This window comes from Dermacentor silvarum, chromosome 1, assembly GCF_013339745.2.
Source record: "Dermacentor silvarum isolate Dsil-2018 chromosome 1, BIME_Dsil_1.4, whole genome shotgun sequence".
NCBI lineage: Eukaryota > Metazoa > Arthropoda > Arachnida > Ixodida > Ixodidae > Dermacentor > Dermacentor silvarum.
The window spans coordinates 184692302-184712909 of NC_051154.1; positions in this window are offsets into that span (position 1 = coordinate 184692302).

Below are 20608 nucleotides of genomic sequence, written 5' to 3' on the forward strand. Positions count from 1 at the left end.
TGCTGTGTCCTGTGTGGTGGTGGTCGTGTCGCGTCTGTGAGCAGCGTGAGCTGCTCCTGCTGCAGGTCTAGCCGCAATTGACGGCCTTTGTGATGATCGGTGCGATAAACCCATGCAGAGTAGTGTGCATTGAAGTCGCCTAGTATGACAAATGGTCGTTTGCTTGCTATTTGTGCTGCTTTCGGAATAGATTGAGGAATCGGTGTTGCTATTTAGGGTTACGCCCAACAGGGTGCCAGTTCCTCGCTTTGCCGTAGGAATAATTTCCACTAGGACGTGTTCTACCGACACAATGCCGACACATTGCTCTGAAAAGAAAAAAATATTCATATGCTCAGAACAACAAAAATGGAAAAAGATGCAGACTACATTGACTTCACACTACCCTGTGACAACACTGCAAGCAACACAGCCGTCTTGACAGTCACATGGGTTAGTGCAGTGCAGAAACCATTCAGTAAAAATTGAATGAAGGCCAACTAAACGCTAAGGTATCTTACTTAAAGAATAAAAAAAAATTATATGCATTCAATGAAAAAATACACGCAAAAGTAATTTAAAGTTCACCATGATTTGCGGATAGGCTTTTTACATTTCCAGTGATGGAAGCGACATTTTACTTTTTTGGAGCAGATTTCGGGGCAGAAAAAATGCCACTTTGGCGCAGCCATAAGTGTTTTTGGAGCAGAAAAAATGCTAGTTTGGAGCAGCTATTGGTGTTTTCGGAGCAGATAGCAAAATATACCATACGACTCCTGGAGTTAAAAGCATCACCGTAGCATTTCATAAATATTAATATTTATTATGAAACATATGCACATACAATAGTCAACGGAAATTGCAAGAAACAAACAATTAGGAAGATGGATGGTTATCGAACATTCAGTAAAATGGCTTTAAAATATCAGTACTTGTGGCAGAAATGAGATCAAACCAGTAAATTGAGCACATTATAAAAGTAACCACAACCACATATAACCATTGCCAAAGCAGCAGCTGATAATCGGTATGAGATCGAAGTAATTTCAATCACTTTCACATTTAACCAAAACAGTCTGCATGTCAAGCTCAAGAATACAGTTAAATGAGCTATATATATATTTAAAACACCAGTTCTTATGGCAGAAATGAGATCAAAGCCGATAAAGCTGAGTAGCACAATGTAAACGCAATCACAATCAATCACAATCACACAAATATATCACAGTTGCCACAGCAACAGTTGGTAATCAGTATGAGTTCGAATTTCCCAAGCACTTTCGGAGCAGGTTTGGAGCAGATACAAGCAAAAATGACAGTTTAATTGGAGCAGCATGTAGCATTTTTCTTTTGGAGCAGTTTGGTACAACTGGAGCAGCACTTCTATCACTGCATTTCACACAGGAACACTGAAAAGAGTCACACAGTGCTAAATTTCTTAACCTTGAAATTGGAAGTTTCATTTAGCTAATGTATGTGTAAAGATGATAATTTTATTGCACTAAAGATTTTTGAAACACTTTAAAGGTTCAGTTTTCACGAAATGTTGCATATGTATGTTTATGAGCTGCTGAGGAAATTGGTTTACTCCATAAAACTTCTGCTCTTTACTGGCATCATTGTACCAAAGAGGCATATCAGCTGTAGGCGGCCGTCCCCGATTTGCAAGGTCAACCGTGTTGAGATCATGCGAACTTTTTCTGGTGTTGCTTATGTTTCTTCAATAGTCGCAGCCTGTGAGTGTTATTTACGCGATCATGTTTTAATACAGAGCATAGCGATGAATAATAGTATCGCAACTGTGTAACATCAGGACATGGCTGGTGCGCATATCGAGTCGACACAGCTCCCGTCATAGCCTCAAAGCCAATACCATATTCCCGCCGCAAAGAGGCAAACGAGAAAAAAAAAAAAAAAAAGTAAAATGCTCCTAACACCCCCCCCCCCCCAAAAAAAAAAAAAAAAAAAAAAAAAAAAAACACTTGCAATCTGAAACAGGCTCAATAAAAGCATGAATGCGACAATCCGAAATATAAACTGACGTTCGTGCCGTTCAAATCGTGCAAAATGATTTCCAGCAAAGTAGGAACCCGTCAATGATATAATAAAATCACTTACTGAACCGCAATAAAGCGGGTTGTTGCTGCCGTTCTTGCAAACACGATCCGAAGTACTCCACTCGAAATCACTTTCGGCAAGCGAACAGCGCGGACGAATCGCGCCGCTGCTGAAAGTTTCAAAAAAAAAAAAAATGCTTATATGTTTTTATTTTACAACAACTTTGATGCACGACTATGTTTTTGAACAGCATATGTTTTAAATTTTAATTGTTCTTTTTGTATATATTAAATTGCGCGCCAAATTTGCGAACTGCAAGTCGCAGCATGCCATCAATGTGGCGCCAGATTTAAACCGGCGAGGAAACGCTCTCTCCCGCAGACGGACGCCGGTGCCGTGATTGTGACGAGACCATTGAGTTAGTATACCATATATGAACTCTATGGACGAGACGGGGCGAATCTGGTCAGTGTAGGGGCGGAATCTTATATAACTGTTCAGAATGCGAACCGATCCCTCGCCCTCACGTGGTTGGTCTGAACTGTGGTTGCGTCAGCGGCCGTCAGAGACAGCGGGGCGGTACCGCAAGTTTTGAACACGTCAGGCATCTGTCAATCATTTTCAAAGCGAACCCGTCGTCCGCCAAGAGCGGAACCGGCGAAGAGGTACTCCTATACCGTGGGTAGTCTGCTTTGGGTTCCGCTGCTGTGGCTTGGCAACAGCCAAGCCACAGCACATTTTGGTGGTGGTCGACCATGGCCGCGCGCGCCGGTCGCGCTGCCCCGGAGGCGCATAAATGCGCGCCCCGGAGACCCGCGGGCGTCGCGCGTGCGTGCGTTGGTTGCCTCGGAGCCTATGACGTGCCCTACTCGTCTGCTTAGCGTTGCTCTTCCGGTGTCGACGATGGATGGATGTTGCTGAAAGTATGCGTTCGAAGAGATGGCGGAAAATTATTTGCGGTGGCTTTCCAAGTAGACCTTTTGCTGGCTGTGCTACGAACTGAAGTAAACTCGGGTACCAGTGGCCATTCCACGGAGAGGAAGGAATTGCGCACTACGGTTCCACGCCACCGTTCTGCAGCTTCCAGATCGAGGTCTGTCGGAAGCGAAGCATTCATTGGAATGGTCCAGATCTCTGTCGCTGACACTGTTCACGAAGTTAATTGCTCTCACAATTACTATTGTTGGCCGGCAGAAGGGCTGGGTCAGCTTTCCCCTAATCCCGGCTGCCAAAGCCAAAGAGACATTTGCATATCGCCAGCATCCATAGCACATAGATTAGATCGCCATTCAGCAGCCAGAAGGATTCAACCCAGGCAGCTCCAGCACTTCCGTTGCTCGTCTAAAAAGACAGCAGAGTCATGACGGGAATTCAGTGTAGCGACCTCTGATTTGGCTGCCCTTTTTTGCTCTGGTTCGTGAATGCCGCACTTTCGTCCTCAATTTCACAGTGCAGTGCACACCGTTAGCATGGCGCTCTTCGATTTTACTTCACGCAGACAAGGCAGGACCCGTATTTTGTAATGTTCGGTTGCATTTTCCACTATTTTTTATCACGCGACGCGCCTTGAGGCAGACCACAACGATAACGGCAGCGCGGCGGCGTGCGAGTCATAACCCGAGCCGATGACGAAGAGCGATCAAAAAGGAAAATTAACATGGAACGCTAGAAAACGTGGCCCTAGGAGCCATTTCACGGTTCTCTTGCACTCGCTACTTTGGAAGCTTGCTAGAAGTGCATGCCATGGTGCGTGCATCTTGGAAGCTCCTGGCAGCAGACGACGCTGCGCTTCGCTCCGCCAACTCTTGCGACACAACGCTTGCGACACCACCTGTCGGCTATAATGAAAGAAAATGACATAAATAAATTACTTGAAACACAGCGTAAGTACCCGGTGCCGCACATTTATACGTTAAAACTTCCAATATATTATTGAATTTATATTTTATAAGTAATAAGCAACCAAGAACATCCTGCAGTTCTTCGACTAACGCGCTATATGATGACGCGCACTTCAGAGGCGGAACCCTCTCGTTTATTTTCTTCGATATTTTCTGCGCAAGTTTTTCTTCTTCCCAGCTTACTACTGCGATAGCAATTATATGGATACTCGAGGTGCATTTTCGCCGTCGCCGTTGTTGTGCTGTCCTGCTACTGACGACGCATGCGCAGTTAGACGGCCTCCAGAGACGTGAAGCGTGTTTGTCCCCAAAATAGACGAATCCACTGCTGGAATTAGCGTTGTGCGCAGACACATCAGCGTTTCTTTCAGCTGAGCAGCTGTGTACAATACCACACCATGGTAAACTTCAAGCTAAATTTACATAATCGTTTCTTTGAAGGCTGATTAAAGCAAAAGATTTTACCTTCACTCTCATCTCGCGCACCATCGAGGTGCAACACCTGCAACGCCCCTGGCACGCTCCTCACCGCGCCAGCGTTGCGAGACGCCTTCGGCACAACGCTAAACTTAGTCATTGCTTTCAATGCTTCGCCTTCGGGCGACACTGACAATTTATCTATCTGAATAAAGAGGAAGAAACCGACGAATGATAGTACACAATAAATACCTTTTAATTTGCCATGTTAATTTTTACAATGTCGTCACTCGACCTCTTCCTTTTCCTTGGCTTCAGAACCCGACGACTGGGTGTCAGTAACGTCGTCGGCATGGGACGGGGCACACGGGTGCCTTGCGTTACCGGGGTGTCCAAGTCTCCAGCTTCCGCGGTCGCCGTAGCCATGCCCTGACCTTCCGTTGCCTTCGTCAACGTGGACAGCATCAGGCTGCTCCTTGTTTGCGAAGACGCCGGAGAGACCATACGCATCTAAGATGTTCTTGAGATAGTCGGGCACTTCTGCGTCGGCGCTTATAGAAGGCGGTGATCGCGAGGGGCCAAAGGCTGGCCATCAGCGACGGCGCCGTACCGGGCCTTGAATGCTTCTTGAAACGAGCGCGGAAATCTGAGCCTCGCGAGATCTCTGAACGCGCCGGGAGAGCTGGGCGTCTGAGACATCGCGTTGATGCGCTGTGTTTCACTTAAGATGACGTTGCAGTACATCTGGCACACGTCGTTTATCACGTCTTCGCTCACGAATTCGTCAGCCTGGCTTTCCCACTCGCTCTCTGGGTCGTCTGGTTCCCTTGCAATGCCGTCGGTAGGTGCGGAACAATATAGCGGTTCCTGGCGGTGGTCGACCCGCGACAGCGATGACCCGAATCTGGCCCGTTTCTCCGGAACAGACGCGCTCGCTCCTCCAGGGGCGGTATTCTATAAGAGTCTACCTAGTGAACTGTCCATTTCGGCGGCCGCTGATTCGCTGCTGCTTGATGTGCAGGAAGGTGCCATGCAGCCAGTCTCCTTCCAGTACGTCAAGACTCTTACAGAATACCGCCCCAGCGTTGCTGTCCATGGCGGTCTCGCGCCGAGTCGACCCGTCGTCAGAGACCTCCTCCTGTCCTTTCTCCTCGCTGGGTTCGTTGGAGCTTTTACCCTTTTCGTCCATGGTGTGCAGCTTCCCTGGACCAAGCTGGGTGTGCTACGTAGACCAAAGTAGCAGAAGTAATTAAAACACGAAAAGGATGAGGTTGGTTGGTTAAAAGCACAGTAGGCAAAACAGCACACTTCGTCGTCTTCTGCAGAGAACGGAGACTCGCTGTTAGTGATGATAATAGCAAGGTGGCGCCACCACGTCAACGGCCAAGTAGTTTAAAAGAATAAGGTACAACACAAAAGGGTCTAAATGAAAAAAAAAAATGTGGTAGAAGAAAGAAGAGAGTGACGTGCACCTGACAAGGGACGTGGCAGAGAGTGTCGATGCTTTTTCAGGACAACGCGTAGAGTGTTTATGTCGAATACAAAAAAAAAGAAGAAAGAAATAAAGACAACGCGAGGGGAGCTTAGCGATTGCCTCCGAGAACTGAAGCACGCACGAGTCACGTATGCCGTGGTATAATCGCACGTTTCTTTGAGACTTTTACCGCAGTGGGAAACCAGCGCTGCCCAGGGAGGGCTCGTGAAAAACGGCCCTCAGCGCCGTAAGTGAGAAAGCGCCGCATTGCCTCAACCTTCAGGCTTACAAACCACGGCCGCTGGATAAAAAAAAGGTGCGGCCTGCCGCGTCGGGTGCGTGGCAATGGGAGTGAACGTGACGGCCGTAGTTGCATTGTCGGCCGCTTGGCTGGGCCGAACGGCGCTAGTCATCGGCGATGGAACTCGTCGGCTTGCACGCGCGACGGCGTTCCAAGCGCGTTCCTGGCGCATTTGCTATGCCGATGCCAGACAACAGCCCTCGACGTGTGGCGCCGCGGCGGATCACACTGTTTTCGATGCACGCGGCAGGCCGCACCTTTTTTTTTTTTTTTTTTATCCAGCGAGCCGTGGCCAAACGAACGCGGAGCCGCATGGAACACGTTATTTTTAGGTTTTACGAAACTGTAACCATAGCAATTTTGGCCCTTTTTCTTTGTCGTTTCTCTCAGCGTGAATATAAAACAGTGAAGAGGCTCCGATCATCGAGGAGTCATTGCCTTGTGAAAAACGCCCTAGAAGTGTCTTGCGCAGAAAACTGCACGAGAGCCATGCATGCAGCAGCAGCTGCAAGTGAACACCGCCGATCGTGTTGCGGTACGGTTTCGAGAGTGTCGGCTCACTGTAAGAACTTTTGGTGCAAAATAACTCGACAAGAGCGAGGATTGCATACAATAAATTGTTTTCTAAGTTGAGAAAACGATACCTCACAACGACGGTTTTGGGTTTCATCGAAATACAATTTACGATCGAGCAAAGAAGCTATAAACGCCTTCGGAATTCAAGTATAAGCGATCACCATGTTCCATTTCTGAATATTCCATACGCAAATAGAGGCAGTTCCTTCGTAAGCAGAGTGACGTTGATTTCCTTGGAGCCACTTATACTGCACAAGGCGCCGGAATTGAAGGCGCGTCCACGTTAGCGACACGGCAACACGCCGTTAGCAGTTCGCGGACCGCCGGCCGACGGTGGTCTTGTTGGAAAACGGTGAGATCTCCCAGTCACGCAGAGGATCTATTGTCTAGACCTCCCTGCGGCACAGCGGCGTGGTCATTCAGCGACAGAGCTACGCTCTGGAAATTCGCAGCGCTCTGGCGTCGCCGGCAGCCTCGTCACCGCTGATCGCTCGCCACCGACATCGTCGCTAGGCCTTTTACTGTTCACTTCCAATCTGTAGCTGACGGCGCTTCAGAACGAACCACCGACGCTCCCAAGGAGCAATGCTTTGTTACCGTTGTTGCCACTTTACCCTCTCCTCGCAATAATTTCACACGAAAAAAAAAAAAAAAAGATGCTGATATATGCAATGCGAGCATGAGCACGGGCGAGCCGGTTCGCAGTGCACCGTCGGTATACAGCCATGCACTGCAGCTGAACTTGACTTGTACCGGAACTGTCGTTTAAACGTTTGAGCATGAACATTTTTAAAAATAAAATGAACAATATATACGCGTCATTTTACTCTAGCGGACATCATTTTGTCTGGAATAGAAGCTGCATAACCAGTGTTTGTGTCACCGGTAGCGGCGTCGCACCGGTGCAGCGTCGATGCGCTGTTTCTACATTAAACACTAAGTGTTCGCTGTGAGAGTGTATCCTTAGCATTCTCATTTTCTGCCTTTTCATTTTGTCACAAGGCACCATGCACCGTCGAAACCCAGTCGGAATTTACTCGCCGGATGGCACTAATATTACTATTAGCGCCCCCCCCCCCCAAAAAAAAAAAAAAAATGCCGGCTATATATATGCGATCTTGTACTAAGAACAAGTAGACATTTTTATACTAGAAGCATTGCCATTTCGCTTTCAATAAAATCAAATGTACAAGGATATTATGCCGGAGAAGCTGTAGAAATAGTTGAATATAAAACGGCGTGCGATCGCGCCTGCCTGAATCCAACGTCGCCGTCGCGCAAGATCGTAGTTTTCACGAAAAATAGAATGATATATATAGGGTTATATGGTTATATTATGGTTTTTCTAGTTGTGACAATTAAGCACGCAGTGATACCAACGGCCTCCATTTTTTTTTTGCACGGGTTTTGCACGTCGCCCACCTTACCTTACGGTGGGCGATGTGCATGCAAAGACAAAATAAGCGGCCAACAGTGACAACCGGATGGTTAATTTGGAAGCGGAAACTTTGAGTTTAAATATGTAGTGTTGAACTATGTAGCTTAAAAAAATTCACCTGTTGTATACAGCGTCGGAGGGGACCGCCCCTCATCCAAGAAATGCTTTTACAGGTTATTTATTTATTTATTTATTTATTTATTTATTTATTTATTTACGCCATCATGGCTCAAAGGCCTTATAGAAGGGAGTTGGTTGAGCTCGATAAACAAATAATGCAATGAGTCAGAAGTAACTTTCTAATCACACAATTTCAGCTGAAGGTAAATGGGGAAAAAATGTCTGTGCTCACCAGGAAGGCAGTTTTAGTTATGCAGTATTAACTAATATTGCAAAAAATTAAAAGGTAATGTAGTCAGTAATTAACAAATTTAGGTTACAGAACGCACACTAGTTATTGTTCCATGAAACTTGCGATTATTAGTATTGTTCAGGATTTCTGTGTGAAGGCGATACCATTCAAGTGATGTGCGGGGCACGAACGAGCGCATAAAATTTAGTGGCTAACTTTGATGCCTACTTTGTAAAGGCGATTAATACGATGAGGTATATGTTTCGATGGAGATATCACTTAAGAGGTGGAAGTACAAGGTTAGTTTTATTTGTGGTTAAAGTAGCGATTTATCATAAGTGGAACATATAAAGCGAGTGGAGTAATTTTAAGAAGTTCTAATGAGGTAATAAGGCCAGTGGAATCTCACACGGCTGATGCATATTCTAGTTTTGTTCGTATTTTAGTTCTCTGTAGTATTTACTTGGCTTCATTGCCTGTTGGCTTTATGTGGTTATGATTAACCAAATCGAGCCCCTCGGTCCCCTTCTTCTTTCGTTGAGAGAGGATGGTGCACTATAAATGTAGCGGATCAAATAACCCGAAGTTCAATTTGCATTGCTAGTAATGTCGATATAAGTTGACCAGGTGAGATTAGTGGTCGTATACAAACGCATAAATACTTATATCAATGTGGAGGCTCTAACACACTGTTAAGGAAGTACGTCGAAGAGTTTTGAATGGGAGTTGTTCGGATGATGTGGCTGTTACGTCTGGTGTGGCACAAGGCTCCGTGTTGAGGCCGCTTCTCTTTCTTGTTTTATCAGCGAAGCTGTTTAAGCTGGCCGTAAAAAGTATGGTGTTTCACAGAAAGTCAGCCGCGCCGTAGCCATGGCAACCAGCGACGCCGCAGCTGCTAGAACACCTGGCGCAGGCTACCGCTTGTGTACTGCGCATGCACCGACAGCAAAAGCGTTTCCCGCGTTCGCGCCGGGGAAACGCGGGCGGCGTCGGCAGCCATAGAGTTTCACACTATAAAACCTAGAGGGAAATGTGGGGCTGCTGCGCTGTGGTATGCATGGGAATGCCGGTATATTGTGGATTCGGATTGGCATCGTTCTTGGAGAGCCAGAACGCCTTGAAGACGCGCCTGGCTAGCACTGTTCCGTCTGTCACAATGATTCATTTCCTGCTAAAACAGGACGCAAAAAAAAAAAACTGCTTTAGCTTTATTATTACACAAAAACATGTTTTGTTTAATTTTGAGGACATACTATTGGATGCACAATTCTATGAAACGTAAAAAGTATCAGCTGGCCGCTAAAGTTGGAGGGCAGAAGACAATATTCTCGCTCGCTTTGGAACAACTTGTCGTCTGTTCTTGCTTTTCTTCGGTTGATTCTGCATTGTAGGTGAGTAAACTTTATTGAGATGTGTAATATGTGTGAATGAAAGCCTTTTATGTAGATTTTACTTTAAGAACGCATTATTTGTGTAGCCATATCCACGTTTTAGACGAAGCCTCGTACCAGGGGCGGATCCAGGTTTTTTCTGAGGGGGGGTCAGCTTCTGTCAATGATGGTGATGATGATAGTAGCCTTTCTTATTTACCGATATTCACCGTTTCTGCTCACGATAAACCCACGTTTTATACGGCTAGAGCAACACCTGTAGCCCGCCGTGGTGGCTCAGTCAGTTAAGGCGTTGCGCTGCTGAGCACGAGGTCACGGGATCAAATCCCGGCCACGGCGGCCGCATTTCAATGGAGGCGAAATGCAAAAACGCCCGTGTGCTTGCGTTGTAGTGCACGTTAAAGAAACCCAGGCGGTCAAAATTAATCCGGAGCCTTCCACTACGCGTGCCTAGTAAATCAGAATTGGTTTTGGCACGTAAAACCCCAGAAAGAGAAAGAAGACCTGTAGTGAAGCCAGGTATCGGTTTCTCTGAGCTTATAGGAAAAGGACGTTACCCAATACAGCCATGTACTTGGCGGCTGTGCCTGATAATACAGGGTGTTCAAAACTAAGCCTTATGGTTATCTTAAAATTAGGCACTGGGAGGCACGCGAAGGCCACCTGTGCAAATAAGTTATGTGGCCAGGGGGGCACAAAGTGAGAGGATAATTATCGCTGTGAGCAGCCCAATTAACTAAAATTGAACAATTATTTTTTGTAGACTGCAGTAAGTGGGCATGTTTGTATTGAAAACTTAGAGGCAGTCGTGTTTCTACACAGTATCAGTCGGAAGAATTATTCTAGCATGTCCGTGCTCCGAGATATCCGACTCCAAATTTCAATTGTCGTACTGCGCAGAGTTATCGAGTCGACGCGGGAGTGGTTTATGCTTTGCGTTGCTGTGGAAGGGAGGCATTTTGAACACATTTAGGGCATTGAAATCTTGATGGGTGAAGTGTTGTCATGAGATTTGTGCATGACAACACCACAAAAATAAAGCGGCAGTATGAAATATTCGTTAGCATATAGCTAAAAAGGTTTCTGTTGTTCATGGTGCAGTTGTTGCTCTTGATTTCAATAAAGCTTACAATACTTGGAAATCAGCAGTCACTTTATTTGCGTAGCCCAGCAAGGACCATGCCCGGTCGGCTAGTCACCATTACGCACACGCACTGCCCTCCGGAATCTCCGCTCGCGCCATTATCTCGGAATGGCAGCTGCCGCCATCTTTACAGGCTGCGCTGTCGCGTGTTACGCGACAGCGCAGCGCCGCCTCTCGATTGATAAAGACGCGACAATTCTAAAGAATTCCAGTGAATGCTCATGAAGCTCAGTGACCACTTCTGTGGAGGGATGGCGGTGCTATCTTTCCTCTCGAGTCGAGGTGTTGTGTTGACTAGAGGAACCTTCTTGAATACGAGCGTATCCAACGCTGCAACGACTACGCTGGGTGTTTACGATATGCAAATCACCGCGTATGAAGACTCATGACGCCACCTACAAGAAGACCGATGTGGCGTGTTAACCGAGAGCACGAGCCAGCGTCTTCATGTTTTGTTTCCCACGCGACGTCATCCTTTTACAGAAGGCGCGCATCTGCTCCCGTTTCTCTAACCACGCGATGCGATCCTAGGGCCGCGCGCTGGCGTTGGCCGCTGACGTTACGCTCCCCCACTTCGCAGCCGCGGCTCGAGGCTTCGCCCCGCTCCACGAGAACGCCCACTCAGATGAACGAATACGGCGGGTTTGAGCCTCCTATGCTTAATGTACGACAATAAAACTGCGCAGTTACAATGAAAAACTTATAGCGTACGAACGGTACTGTGCTCGTACTGGATATTGTCAACGTGTACCTGTGACCACAATGAGTGCTACATTAAAAAAAAAAGTTGCCTATGCGTAGTTCTTAGTTTAGCTGTTAGTTGTTATTATGTATATATGAACACTTCAGCGAGAGATCTCTTTCATTAAGCGGGTTGGTCACGGAACCGATGACAGCCAATGACGCAACCGATGACACCCGAGGGGGAACTAAGTTACTCAGGCGCGAAGGCGCTCGTACGCACATCGGCGTGCTTGACAAAAGGTACATCCCCTCGTTCATTCGAAGCCACCGACGGGACGAGTAAGGCACGGCCGGCGCCAGGAGGTCCAAGCTGTTCATGAGAAAAAATAACTACAGCAACTTCTCGACATCACACGTACCCTTACGGAATAAAACTAAGCTCGTGAGCGAGCTAGCTTTACTTCTACATGGCTGATACCACTGGTACTCGCGAAAAATGCTTTTGAAGAATGCTGGTGGCCATATTTTTTTGCGACAGGGCCATCCCCCTGTCAGCGAGGGGGTGATGCAGAAATCTGAAAGGGGGGGGGGGGGGTCAGGACATCCGGACATCCCCCCTGGATCCGCGCCTGCCTCGTACAACACCAGTCAACACAAGCCTCGCAGACACATATCCCGTCATTCCCATGAGGGCACGGCAGCCCTTTAAGAAACTCGCATAGACGGTGGCGCCAGTTCACCCTCTAGGTGTTATAGTGAGAAACTCTATGTCGGCAGCAGCTCGGAGACACTGCGTCTTCGCGCAACCTGTTTCCACCGCCGCGCCGAGATCAGCGCATGCGCCGTGATAACGATTGGATCTACGCATGCGCTGACCTTGAGGCAACAGCTATGTAAGCGGGTGCGTGGCGGCGCTCGATCAGTAGAAGCCGTGGGACGCCCATAGGTAGTTCGTACTCCCGAAGAAGCCGCGCTTCGCGATAAATTCCGGAAAATGCTGGGGATGACTTGGTAGTGCTTAGCCTAGCCCAAAAGCCAGGACTAGCTAGGTGCGCATCAGCTCTGCTGTCTCTTTAGCGTTGCGCCTCCAGTGCAAGCTACGCATTTTTTTGTTAATACTATTTGTGGTGGTATGGAAACTTAGATATGATTGTTTGCGGATGACTGTGTATTGTATGCAAGGGTATTTGATTAGACAGATTGTTTTTCAATGGCGGCTGACCTGAAGCGCATAAAAAATGGTGTGTCACTAATAGCATACATATGTCCCTTACCATAAATAAATGTGTACACGTTAGCTTTATCAGAATGATTAACAAAATCAGATATAAGAAATAAAAAAATAATCCGTCAGGCATTTAGGCAAGACGATGGCTCTTGGTCAGAACATGTTAATACCGTAGTTAGAAGTGCAGGGCGTGCCTTTGGATTCGTTCAGCGAAGTTCAAAACACGCAAACATTGACGGAAAAGAAGCAGCGTATAAAACATGTTTTACCAGTTTTGGAGAATGCTTGCCCTGTGTGGGATCCGTTTTCTGGTGCACATATTAATGGATTAGAAAATAGAGAGTAATAGTTGAGCGGCTCAGCGGGCCAGCGGGCCCAGCGAACGAGCGGAGACGCCAACTGCGCATGCGCGGCCCGCTGGGACATCCAGCGTGTTCACGGAGCGCGCCGCTCACCCGCTCATTTCGTCTCTTCAGCGGAGCGTGCGCAGCGGACGAGCGTGCGAGCGTTTTCAAGAAGCGGCAGCGAACGCGAACGTTCTTTTCGCATAATATTTCTTTTCTTTTTTTAATATTTCAAATAATATTCTTTTCGCAGTAAATTCAATTTTATTCGGCAGGTAACGCAGCAAAGTCTCTGCTTGATCGAGAGTAACTTCAACCTTGTTCAACAGATGGCGCAGCAGTACTATCCGCTGAAACGAGCGGGGCGTCGCTCAGCTATTACTCTTCTTTTCATCTTGCGCTCCGCTGTCCCCTCCGCTCCATCGCTGGGCCCACTGGCCCGCTGAGCCGCTCAACTATTACTCTCTAATATACAATCCGTCGCGGCAAGATCTGTCTTGGGGAGTTACGACCGCTTTGTAAGTCTAACAGCAATGAAAAAAGTCGCAGTTTCGCCCGAAAGGCGAAGCATCAATTGCGATAACAAATTAGTAGAGAGCTATACGTAGTAAGGATAGTAGTTTTATCGGCAGTATAAACTTGGACACATTCGCTTATAAGTGAAGTAACAATCATGGTGTCAGCGCGCACAAGCAAACATAAATAGACCACACTCGATGACCGCAACAACCGCTGTCAAAACGCTGACGTGAGCAAGCGCGCGGCAGCAGCGAGCGAAGGTTGGTGCGGTCTATCGCTTCAAAGGAAACTGAGCGGCGAAAGCACAGCGCATACAAAGGTAGAAGCTGCGTGCAGACCTCTTTCAAGATACGGTGCGCGCGACCGCTTGCAGCCGCGCAAAGTACAAGTGCGCAGTTGCCGGCAGAGTAAAAGCCGCACCCCCTCCCTTCCGCGATGCCTTCCCACTTTCCTCCTTTCGCGCGCGAGATTGAATCGCCAGTCCCCTTGTGCCGGGTCGCTAAATGTGCATTTGGGTACGGAGCACAATGGCGCCCCCCCCCCCCCCCGCTCTCTCGCTTCCATCCCCCCCAAGGTCTTTCGCGCGACGGAGACATCGCGTTTGCTCTCCGCCGTGCGTTCGCTATCCGTGAAAGCACGCTGTATGTGCGTCCCTCGCACATACAGCACACGGCGCGCGGCGACGATTGTATCGCCCTTGGAGTTTATACGGAACCTCACGGCGACGGCAGAAATCAGCTTGGAGTGTCCATATAATTGCTATCGCAATAAAAGAACTTGGTATGACCACTTTGTTTGAACGACGAAGCAGGTTACGCCTTCAGCGTTTCTATTCAATCTCATCTGCTCATCAGAAGGCCTCACATTATGTTTCCTCCCGTAAAGTGCATTTACTTAAAGTTAGGCCGTACGTTTCCAGGTATGACCACGTTTGAATGTTCTTTAATTCTAAGAACCACTGTTGCTTGGAATTTATTACCTGTGGATAGGGTTGATGCCTGCCGCAACAGCGTTGATGTCTGCCGCACGCAATAATGCCTTAACGGCGATTTGGTTCATGTATGAATAAAGAATAAATTTCAAGTAATCTGTGCACACGCGCATAAATTTGCATTGATGAGCGTTTATTTCCATGAGCCATTCGTTACACCAATTAGTTACGGCGTCAAGGTCAGACAAGACTCTATTAATATCTTCGTCCATCTTGTTTTTTTTATTTCTCTATAGATAACTCCATCATCAGTGAACAGATGAACGCTGAAAATTTTTTAAAGCGAAGCTTTCTTTGCCTCTTCTCTCCACTTTCCGAACAGCAGCTGTGTTGCTCGCACGCGCCGCTGGGTTTCTTGCAACAACCCCAGGTGGCGCTCGCCTCCGTGCATCCCTAAAACCACTTGATCTTGAAAGTAGTGACACTTTCCTCCGCACGCGCGGTGCGCACGGCACGCTGAACCCTCCTTTGGGTCGCTGCAGCCGCATTAGCATCAATGCGCACGCTTGTTTATTCGGCTTTTTGAAGCGTTCTATGGGAATTAAACCCTTGTTAAACTGCCATGACGAAAGTACGCTTCCGATAGAACGTCGTGACATTTTTTTTGAAGACGCTTCGATAAATACAAGCGGAAGCACTGCTAAAAAAAATGTGTACCAAGCAGTGGCTGAGCGGTTTGCCTCTGTCGCCGCTTGGGCTGTCCGTAACGCGGAGGTGTATTGAGCGCATATAATGTAAGAAGCGTAGAATATACACGAGAATTTGTTTCATAATCGTGGCTCTTAAAAAGCTGAAAGAACTTAAGCAAGAAGAAATGTTAGTATATTTAAAGTGAATTCGCCGAAAGTAATGGGCCTAGAGCCTTTGTACCAATGCCACTGTGCAAAATACATGCTGTGTTTGCGAAAGAGCCAATAAAGAACTTAAGGCACGCTCATGTATTCCGTCCCGATGAAACGACGAGAAAGTAAAAAAAAAAAAAAAAAATCAATAAAAAAAGTTTGCTCAACGGAAACTTCTAAGACTGTGGAACTTGATAATTAACTTACAGAATTCAAGATGATGTTTATCATAATTCAGGGAGATTATGAAAAGCGCGTGGCTTGTACTTTATGAGCATCCGCGAATAATACACGCCCGATACGTAACTTCGCTTCCGCGCGTATGGCTATTTACTTCGCGGCTGCTGCCAAGATATCACAGAACTCACGTTGATAAGCCTATACGCAGGAAAGAAGATAATTGTTTAATTCAACAAAATAATTCTTATTCGCACTTTTTCCAAGATGAAAATCGCTACCAGTGTTTTATAACTGATGGCACTGAACTACAGAAAGATCTAGGCGGCGCCGAAGATTGCGGACCAGACCGGTAGGTTCGAAAAAAAGTGCCACGTGAACTATGGAATATATGGCAAGTAAACTGTAATATCTCCATATTTCAGCGCTGTATGCGTGTATTTCTTCGTTAATCCCTGTTCCACATTATGGTCTCATTTCTAACAACCATATTTCGCCGTCCATTGTGTTTCATTATGTAGTTACGGTACGCGGACGAATGCTATAATTAATAAGTATAATATCATTGAAGAATGCCTTACATTATTTTTGAGCATTTCTTGCGTACTTCGCACCTCTTTGCCGGGAGGCTTCTTTCCTTTGGCGCCGGCCGATCCGAGAACAAATAAGGAACTGCGTTGGGCTTCAATTTTGTCATTCCATAGGCTTGCAATACTTTCGGCTAAAACTGATCGTTCGTAAAATGGTGCAGAAATTTGACAGTGATCTTTGAGTATACGCATGGTAAGACGCAAATTTATTCCATTTGAATTTGTTTGCACTCTTGGAAAGGAAGACAGCACAAGCATGCACATTTTTAATATACATGTGACTAAAAGGAAACACCACTGATCTATTTATATACTGATCGAGGTTCATGCCTTCGCAAATGTACGTAAACAAAAAAAAAAAAATGCTCGCCGTATTGAAATTTTGTAAAGATACAAGCAGCACGCAATGAAAGCAAAAGAGTTCCTTGGCTTCACAAGTATCAGGCGCAAGGATCACACAAACACATGCACACACATGCACGCACGCACGCACGCACGCACGCACGCACGCACGCACGCACGCACATAGCCAATTACAAAATAGGGGTTACAGTCATTAACTTATAAATTACATACATTTGAAAACTAAAGCACACGCCAAAACACAAAAAAAGCTTTGTCACGGAACGAATTGCGTCAACAAAAAAGTTCAGCGACTCACTATATGCACAGCTGCTCTGTATTGAACTGAACGAAGAGTCTGGCTTTGCAAATGGCATTAAAATCTCCATGCAACTTCACCCACAAATATAAGGAAAGCTGTAAGACTCACCTCGCAAAGAACGACGTGCTTAGAAGGCGCGAAATCCTTACTCCCGATGTTATGAAGCCACTGCTCCGGCGCAGGACATTTCCTTCTCCTCGGGGGAAAGAAAATAATGCTAGCCCTTTCTCTGACCTGCTGCTGCATTGTAACGCGCAGCAGTAAAGCATTTCCACGGAGAACGAAGCTCAGGTTCCCAGGTAAAGACGGAAAACCCTAGGAAACACACGTTCGGAGCGGCAGGGCGACGACCGCTTGGAATGCGCATGGCGGGCGCGAGCCTAAAAGCGCGCGAAAGAAAAAAAAAAAATGGTACGTTCAGCTGAGCCACCCTGGCACCGTGGCAGTGCAGCGGAAATTACGCCAAACACCGCCCGAGTTTCACGTTTCGCTCCTGCCAGAACAACGTGCGAGCCACCAAACGGGAGTTTGCGACTGTAGCGCCCTCTGCGAGATACATGCGGAATGTGAAGTTAGGCAGACGACGCTCTATTACACAGGCCACTTATCCTTTGGTCTCGCCGCGATTTGCAGACGTTAACAAGGTCAACAGATGCTTGAAATAGGAAGTGACGAATGACTCTTGCCATTCGAATGATTTTTGGGGTACTGGGGCGAGCCTGCAAACTGCGCTGGTAGCCCCTTGCATGTACTCCGACTTATCCTAAAGTGTTTCGGAACTGAAAAGAAACAATGGAAACGAAAGTTACAGCATAAAACGTAGAAAATGATGCTGCAGCTTCATGTACCTCATTATCGTATGACGCTGCTACACCGGTTCGCCTTCGACGGCTGCTCTCGTCAGAGCTCCTGATTAGCAGCGCAGATCAATTGCGTGGTCTTCGTTGACCGAAGAGCTACTCGATTCTAACAACGAAAATGGTTTTGTGCGAGACACGCAGAGACATGGCTTACATCGTAACCGCCTGCTACAAAATGGCGCCTGAACTGAACGGCTCGCTTTTCGTCGCCTGCTGCCGCGCGCTGCTCGACGGGATCGCACCGCGCTCCACCGTCGATCTCCGTGGTGGCACGGTGGCGCGCACTCGTGTCGTGTTCGCTCCCGCCGAACGTGCGCCACCACTCGCGTGGCGCTTAGACGAACGTGCGACACCGCGCGAGTGCACTGAAAACAAACGGCACGAGTGCCGTCGGCCGAAGGTACCGAAAGTTTCGAACCCTCTTCGTGACGTCAGGGTCACCTGACGGGGTAGTATTGCGAGCCGCAGCCATTCAGTGTGGCGGATCCTCTGTCTCCGCGAAAGAGGGGTAGAAAAGAGGAGGTTGACGGCTCCGGCGAGGGTGTTGCGGCGTAGATCAAAGAGCGCCGCTACTTTCCAACATCAAGGGGTTTTATGCATCCCTAGGGAGCCGACGTGCAACGCATTTTTCGGGTGGTGCCAACAGCAATATTTTGACCGCTATTGCCGCCTAATTTGGTGGGTATAGCCATTTTGGTTCCCAGTCTCGCTAGAAGTCGTGGCGCATTCCTGCTTTTTTGTCACGCTTTAATGTACCCACGTTGGCACGCGATCTATTAAATTTCTTTAATTTAGTTTTGCACCCATGCGCACACGAAACCTGCATACATCTTTAATATACTAGTTGCCTTTTCCTTTTATTTTAACACATCAAACTTATTTTTCTATTGCATGTCGTGCGACACATATAAAGCAACAAGTTATAAGGCACGATGGCGTGGTCGTGGTAGTATCATCTCACGTCAAGAATGTTTTTTGAAGTGTGCTGTAATAAAGACTGTGCTTACTAAGTAAGCTTGTTTAACTAAAGCGTAGACGTGCCATGTACTGCGCTCAGACACGCTATATGTTTCTGGCTGCTGAGGCCAAAGTTTATTAAAAGAAATTAATTAGTTTCACGGTCACCAAAGCTTGCGGGAAACGTGGTCTGTCGGCTAGTCTTTCGCCATTTTGTTCCCCACATTTAACCCACCAATTTAGCTGGCGGCGGCAAGTACCCTTACAAAGGCTGTCACCACCCAAAAATAGCGTTGCATGTAGGGTCCCTATGCATACCTAAAGCCCCTGGAAAAAGCTTTTATGCATCCTGGCTGGCGCCGTCGCGGCACGCGGCAGCGTTTCACAGTGTATGCGTACGGCACGTGCTGTGCATGCTTTCCTATGCGATAAAACTGCAGGTGATGGGCTGTGGACGTTGCGTGCTGGGCTGGGATCATTGTAAACATTACACTCGTCCATAGCCTGAAGCATTGGCGTAGCCAGAAAGGGGGTTTGAGGGGTCGACCCCCCCCCCCCCCAAATATTCTGACGACCCCCCCTCTCCCCCCTTTCCCCCAGAAGAAGAAGTTTCAGCAGGTGGGCTCAGAAAGAGCGACATGGATGAAAAGGAAAGCTTGAATGTGTGAAAGCAAGGCGAGGGCTAGTGGCGGTCCGAAGGGAGGGGGGTTGTCATGGGGGCGATCTTATCTCGGAGGCACAGCTAACCAGCTCAGACCTGATGGAACAACAGTCCTTCATATATAGAACAGGTCAAGCGGGCGGCCGAGGCCAGTGGGGCCCTGGACCACGGTGGAAGAATATTTAGGTGTTGACACTGCGCGCGAGCGAGCGTCCAGATTATGTTCGGCCGCGCGCGGGCGCACCGAGTAGCTCTGCTGCGAGCAGATAGAGGGCGCCGCGGCCAGCGGTCCCAGCTTAGCGGCGCCGCGGCGGCTTGGCATTCCTCTGCCTCCGCTAAATTTTCGTTCATAGTGAAGTGAGTAAATCTGAAAGCGCGAAAAAAAATCGTTATTTCACATTAAAGTGAAGTGTACCAGGCTTCGCTAACATGGTTCCTTGTGCAGGGCGTGGATGACGTGAACACGGATCAATCGGGCAGCACTCAAAGCCCACTGAAGTTACCCTCGCGCGCGCAATTTGTTTCGTCCGGTCTAGCCACTCATCCAAGCATAAAAAAATGAAAGTGTTAGCCCACGTGCTACCCCTCAATCAGAAGAAAATAGTGACTGCACCAGAAAATGTATTTCATGCTTATCGCTGCTTCCATTCACACTCAGAAAACCGTTCAATCATCGTTGCGCGAATTCAATGTGGCCGCGATATAAATTAAGAAATGAAACGGCGCAAGCTTCCGATATGCAATGCACTAGAGCAAAGTGGCTGTTCATGGCTAGAACTTAAGATGAGAATGCACATCAGCTATATGTAAAAACTCTTTCAAATGGGAATTTATTAGGCGGGACGAAGGCAGGCGTCTATCATGAATTAGAGCATCACTACCACAGTTTACTGATGAAAACCTGAGCAAATGCCTTTTTTATTCCAATTCCACTTAACATAGACCGTGTATATTATTCATTGGGCTTTCGTCCATTGAGGCTCTTGCAAGATCTAAAAAAAAAAAAAAAAAGAGGTGACTTTCTTTTTTCTTAAATTGCATATGAGAATGTGCCAACGTA